Below are 6,973 nucleotides of genomic sequence, written 5' to 3'. Positions count from 1 at the left end.
ACTCAGAAGTGCTATAGAAGCTATTCAAAGCTATAATCCCAAAATAATATTGTACAACATATATAAAGTTCTCACCCATAAATTGTATAATAAGGGAAAAAAAATATTGAAATATGTTGATCCCTGCCCATGTAGGGATTAAGGGAAATGAAGAGGCTGATAAAGCAGCTAAAGAAGCGGTCCACATGACAAGAACAAATGTAGACATCCCTATCAGTGACTATACAAAATATATAAAAACAGCCATTGTAAAAAATGGCAAAATATATGGAACGAAGAACCTGAAAATAATAAATTAAAACAGATAAAATCCAGTGTTGGAAAATGGAATTCGTCATATCAAAGAGAGAGACAAGCACAAGTGATTCTGACACGTCTTCGAATAGGCCATACTGTTTGACACATGGACACTTAATGAACAGTCCATGTGGCCCTCTTCCCAAATGCCCAGATTGCAATGTGCTGATAACAGTTAAGCATATACTGTGTGAATGTCCAAAATATAACCTGCAGCGATTATCAAATTTTGGAAATAGACCGATAGAAGAAATTTTGTCAGAATCTTCAACGTTCTCAATAGCACCCATTTTAATGCTCATGAGAAGCTGCAAATTAATTGGAAAAAATAAAGAAAAAACAATCAATCAGTATGATGAATTTTAAAACAAGTAAATTTTATTATTTTACTTAATTTATTTTAAATTTTAATATACCTTTTAGTGAGTATGTATGGAAGAATGAGTTTAAATGTATTTATTGTGTGAGTGTGTTCCAGTATGAAAGTGTATGCCTTTTTACAGCTTTTGATTTCATTTTCATTTTCGTTTATCATCATTGACAAGTGACCTATTAGGTCCCAGTGCTAGGCTTCTAGCCTAGACTTGTCATTCCATCCTAATCCTTCGGGCCAGCCCTATGAGAGCTGATGGTCAGCTCAGTGGTCTGGTTAAACTATTTTAATAATAATAATAATAATCGGGGGGTGGGTCTGGGCGCACGTCACAAAATGGATCTGTTATGAACTGCCAACCCTCATTGACAATGGGTTCAATGTCTTCTAAATACTCGGTGTCGCTGTCATCCTCTAAGCAACTATCACCACTATCACTATAATCATCTGACAGATCTGGCAGGTATTCAGACCCAGAATCTGAAATACTATCATCCAACATCATGATACTCAAAAATAAAAAAAAAAACCTGTAAAATAACTGCAATCAAAAGGGAAAAGTTTAGCATTCGAATCCAAGCTTGAGGCGCACTGGCATGTGCTGCTGGACGATACCCCTTATAATATCCCATATGAATATGACGTCACGACAACCATCAGACACTCATTGGCTAGAATGAATAGTGGGAGGAGCTTCTGCACCTCTCTCGTACACAATACTACGCCTGAAACCCATCCAAGCTGAAGAAAACAGCTTTGCTTTTCGAGGAGGGATGAAAGATGTATAGGTGTACATCGCGTCTTGGTTATATAAGTTATAAATTATGTAATTATCATTTTTATTCGTATTTTAATACTTGATATTGGTAAGTCAGTAAAATTTACAGGTACGTCATAACATACTTTGTTATGTACATATATAGCAGTACCTAAATTTCCTTCTTCTTCTAGATGTAGATATACAAGGCATATTTACCTATTGTTGGTATTGTTTTGTTGACATGTTGTAAACATATTATCATTGGCTCATATTCCTTTAGTAATCGTTGTATTTTCTCCCAAATGTAATCTGGTCTGTAGACCATTTACGTTCCATTGTATAATATAATTATTGAAAGTATAACGTTAGTGTTCAAGTGTTATTTTCTTTTGTGGATCATCAACTGCATTTTTCTAAAATCCTATTACAATATTTATTTGTTTTTCTTTATAAGACATTATGTGTGTCCAATGCAATATACAGCTCCTTTTCGTGAGTGTCCAAACTAGTAGTTTCTTATTTCTGTAATTATAAAATTTCGTATAGTGTTTGTTAAACTGTCTTTTGTTATGCTTACTTTGTTGCACAGTTCAATGAAGCATTCATTACATCCACATGTGTTTTCGTGTGTCAGTTTTTTCATTTACTCTTGCTGTACCTATTGTTGGTGATGGAGACCCTTCTCCCATCACATAATCATTTTTGTCAATAGTTTGTTCCTCTACTATTTCTTTGATGTTCTGCGTATCTGTTTCTTTGGCTGGTTTTATTATTACTTTAGGAGACAAAGGTGAGGCTTTCTTATTATTTGGTTTATGTTCTTTCTGGGGTCTCCTGCCTTATTTTAATGGATGTATCTCTAATAATAGTTGGTTTTTTGTTGGTCTGGAGTTCTCTAAAGGTCTTTTTTTCTTTAGTTTCTAATTCATCGAACTATCTTTAATATTTCTATGAGCTGTATTGTCTTCTAGTGACTTATTTCTTAAAATCTCAAATGAATTTGAGCAGATTTGTATACATTTCTTGGTCCTTTGGTTATATTGGTTTTTCTTTGCAAAGTGGTTATTTTTCTTTGAGACTGATCTACCAGGGTTTTGTTATTCTTAACATTTCACTTTGTTTCTTTTTGTTTGATCTTACTGCTGCAGAAAAGTTCGTTTCTTAGCGGATCATGCATTCCTCTTAACCTTTAATTCTAATTTGGTCTTATAGCATTCCTGTCCTTTCCTTGAAGTACTTCACCTGTGTTGTATATGTAATACATACACTCCTTAGATCTTGTATGGTGATTTTTGTCCACAATTCACACACATTTTGGTTCACTCACACTTCCACTGTGTATCAGATCCACAGCATGCACATACAGATGTATTATGGCAATTTTTTCCTTGTATGTCCATACATACTACAGTTTTGGCACTGTAGTGGCTTAGGGACATACGGTCTCAGTTCTCTGCTTTACCTAAGATTTTTATTTTTAATGGTAACTATGGCCTCAAATCTTATCTTGCTATTCTAGTATTTTTCATTACTCCGTCTACTAGCTACGTTGTAAATTTCGCAGTCTTGTATATTGTTGTACCTTTTTAAGGGAATCTAGCAATATATTCTTTCTATCGGTTCATCATTATCAGGAAGTACTATGGTAATTCTGACACTATGTTCCATATTAAGTCATGTTTACTATATAATTTTAATATTATCAATATTTTTTATATTTAAGTAGTTTTCCGATTGATTTCTTGTAGTGGTTTCTATCAACCACATCTGTTCTTTTTTTACTTGTCTGAATGACATTTCAGTAGTTGAATGTCGATTCAATAAGAAGCTTAATTTCAATGGCGATATTTTTTTCTCCGTTTCTAATGTTAGGAATCTTGACCAACTTCCACTCCCAAAGAGGGAGTCGAAGTGGGTCAATGTTGGGTCAAGATATTTGGTTTTTTTGGTTTGTTTTTCATTGGAGCATAGGGCTCCAGTGTAATTATTGCCTGTATTTTTTACTGATTTTTCCAGAGAGAGGTCAGAGGAGGTTCCTGCAGTCGTTAACTGTGCTGAATCGCTACCATCAAAGGTCCAGGGTACTTAACCGTTAACACAACTTCGCATTCAAGACAAGTATAATTGAGAAAAAAAAAAAAGTAAATACACCTTGAAACCTTAAAAAGATATTATCATCAGCCTTTCATGGAGTTCATTCCTCCACTAATGGCACAAGTGGAGAACTGACTCCCAAATGTCCGCATCCCTACCCTACTCCAAAGGATGGCACAACATGACTAGAGGCTCAAGTGGTAAGCCAACCCGCTTGATAGGACTGAGAGCATTACTTCAGAATACAAATCATCCCACCCTAATCACACATTATGGCAAACGGACAGGAATGCCGAGAGTCCTATTCCCAGAACTAGACTCCTGGAATCCGTGGTCCAGTCTCGTAGAATAGTCCTGCCTGAAAACCAGGTCCGAACATTATCGGGCAGTTGATGGTCCTGCCACGGTTCTCACTATTTAGCTTCGGATATAAACCAATCCTAGCTATGATACCTTTTCCATTTACCAGGTCCAAGAAATTTGTATGAAAGTGAAAATATCCACGCCATTTAAATCGAAATGTTTGTAGATCCGCCAGGGCCTGGGCATTCTTATTCTTCGTAAGAACGAAGAAGAAAAAGCCAGGGCCCTTTACTCCTCACCACGTGAAGGAACCTACTTCGAGGGGTGAATGGGTCGTAAGTTCTTTGCAAGATGAACATTTTATCTTCTTGTCAACAGAGTAACAACAATAACCAGCTAAATACACTATGACTGGAATCACTTCTTTACATTCGTCAAAATCTTTCTTGCCAATATTCAAATCAAAATCATCTAGATTAACATGCTCAGTGTTACTCATTTCCTCCCACTTAATCTCCTCAAATTCTGTTAAATTTACATGCTTGCCATTTATAGGTAAAGATTTTTTAAGAATTGACATCATTCTGAGTTTTTTCTCGGATTCAAAAACTTGGCGTACTGATATATTATAATTTCCACCTAAGAGCTGACGGTATTTACTAAACCTTTCTTCTAGATTATCTGTTTGAAATTTACCTGTAAGAATGTAATCCATTTTCAATTCAGAAATACAGTAATCTGTAAGTTCTATAATTGCATGAGTTGTATGTTCCAAAGCTGTAAATGTCTCTCGTGTTAAATTACCTTTAATTCCCTTGTTGTCAGCCCAAACTTGTAACCATAAATAAAAACTATTGAGAAATTCATATTTTATATCTCCAGCATCATTGGTTAGAGGTGTTGAATATTGGTTGTTAAGCCGTTTCCCTTTAAACTTGGATTTTACATTCATTATGGTCCACCATATGTGAATTACCTTAATGTAATCTGCTACTTCTGGATGAAAATGGCAGGAATTTTTCATTCCAAAAGTTAACAGGAGCTTCACTACATACTCATTAAAAATCCCTTAACAACACTAGATTCACATTTTGTCTTTCGGAGACTTTAAGATGGCTACAATGCCTTTGCGTCAACTTGTATAGAGATCGACTTAAAAGAGACTTTCTTTCCAACGAGTGAAGTTTTGCAAAGTATTTAGAGTGAGCATAATTCATTTTCCCAACTTCGTTTTCAAAGTACTTGCCATCATAAGAAAATTTAGAAATCGCATCGTTTTTCTTGATCTTCTAACCAATCTATTATTCCTGATGCATTTAACAAATGAACTGAATCAAACATAAAAGAGGGGTCGGGTTTTTTGAAAGGATGTTCATACTCATGGATAACTTTGGAGGGTTGGCAAAATATGACATTGCTTTCCATTGATGGCACATTATTGTCTGGTTATAACGCAAAGCATAGTCAATCCAATCTTTTCTAATCCCATTATAACCTTCTTAATTATGGAGTGCAACGTCTCTGCTTTCATGCATTTCGTGGGAATGATATGAACAACATCTTTGAACGATGACTTAATACTATTTACCATGAAAACGAATGCGCTGTTTGCCGCTTCACAGCTGTCAAATGTTGACCTACACATACCACCTTTGTAATCAAAATAAGCTTTTTAAATGAATTCTGTCTATCAATAGATTCACTGTTTTGTCGTCATCTGAAAGGGACTTAAACTTTGTTTGATATATGCATAGTTTTCATCATGCTGCTCAAGGAAGGACTGAAATCTTAGAAATAAAAACTCTTGACTGTTGAGAAGCTTAAAGATTACATAACCACTATCTCTCAGAAGTCTGTAACCTTGAGGGAAGCAATTGTACAAAAGAGATAAAAATTGTGATTTCTGACGAATATTCTAGTTTTTAAGAGTCATCAGACGTAGCTGTTCACATATAAACTTAAGCGCTGAGAAATATTTAAAATCTTCATCAAGTAGGGCTGTCAACAAAGAAATGACTAGTGGCAAAATAAGAATGGTACTGCTAGATTCTTTCGAAAACTGTTGTACATCCGTATTTCTAAGGTTATTCAATATAATTTCTAGCTCATTTATGTCACCGACCCTAGAAGGAATTTTATAGTTTCCCAGTTTCTTAATTTCAGCATCGTGAACAAATACACGGATTGAACAATCATCATATATGAACAGACACACAGGCATATGACTTAATGGGGGCTCCAAAATCCTACAAATGAGCAAATATTTCTCTTTTCTTATGATAGACCAATAAGAAGTGTCAATGAAGTTCAATTTGCTATCAGTTAAATCCTTTAGATTACAAAATTTATCTTATATACATCGTGAGTTGCAATGCTATCTACTATTGCTGCATGCAAAAAGTGCTTTTCCTCCAGCCTGCTCTCCCCGCATTCTGAGATTCTCTTCATTTTAGAGGCAGATATAGTGTTGGACAATTAGGCACAGTGAGGAACAGCATCAGAACGTAGTCGAGGTTTGCAAGTCTTGCAGTTATGGTTTTGGCAGTTTTTCATCAAAATGTGAAACCTCCCATTTAATATCTTCGGACGAGAAAATGCAAATCCCGCACACCTGCAATCAAATAACCCCATTTCAATACACGTTCCTTACGTTACACGTCTATATCTCATTTGAAAACTAAAAGCTACTTTTTACTCATTCAATTATAGGCAGGAGACTTGTATATATGCATATATATATACATATATATGTAAATATATATACATATATAGCATATATACTGTATATATATACTGTATATATTTACACATACATATACAGTATATGTATATCTAAGCATGTAAACAAATGATCACTCTCACTTACCCTGCTGTTACTTGTTGGTGTGTATCCTTCTTCTCTCTTCACGCTAGTACCCACTCTTCTGGTTTTCTTGTCGTTAGGAAAGGAAAAAACACAAACCTTACTGTGTTTATTGTAATTGCCTCTACAACGAGGCACACAACACTTGTTTGGCATTTTGTCGTATTAAGCAATGCTGATAATGCCCGATATTAAAGCCCTTTTCAAGGAAAAAATTTGCGCAGTGACCTTAACCGAGGTCAGTGGAAAACTGAGGCTTGAGATGGCTGACTGGCCGTGACAT

This window comes from Macrobrachium rosenbergii, unplaced genomic scaffold (assembly GCF_040412425.1).
Source record: "Macrobrachium rosenbergii isolate ZJJX-2024 unplaced genomic scaffold, ASM4041242v1 13903, whole genome shotgun sequence".
NCBI classification, from domain to species: Eukaryota; Metazoa; Arthropoda; class Malacostraca; order Decapoda; family Palaemonidae; genus Macrobrachium; species Macrobrachium rosenbergii.
The sequence above is the reverse complement of the archived record's forward strand: the minus strand, read 5'-3'. Positions refer to the sequence as shown.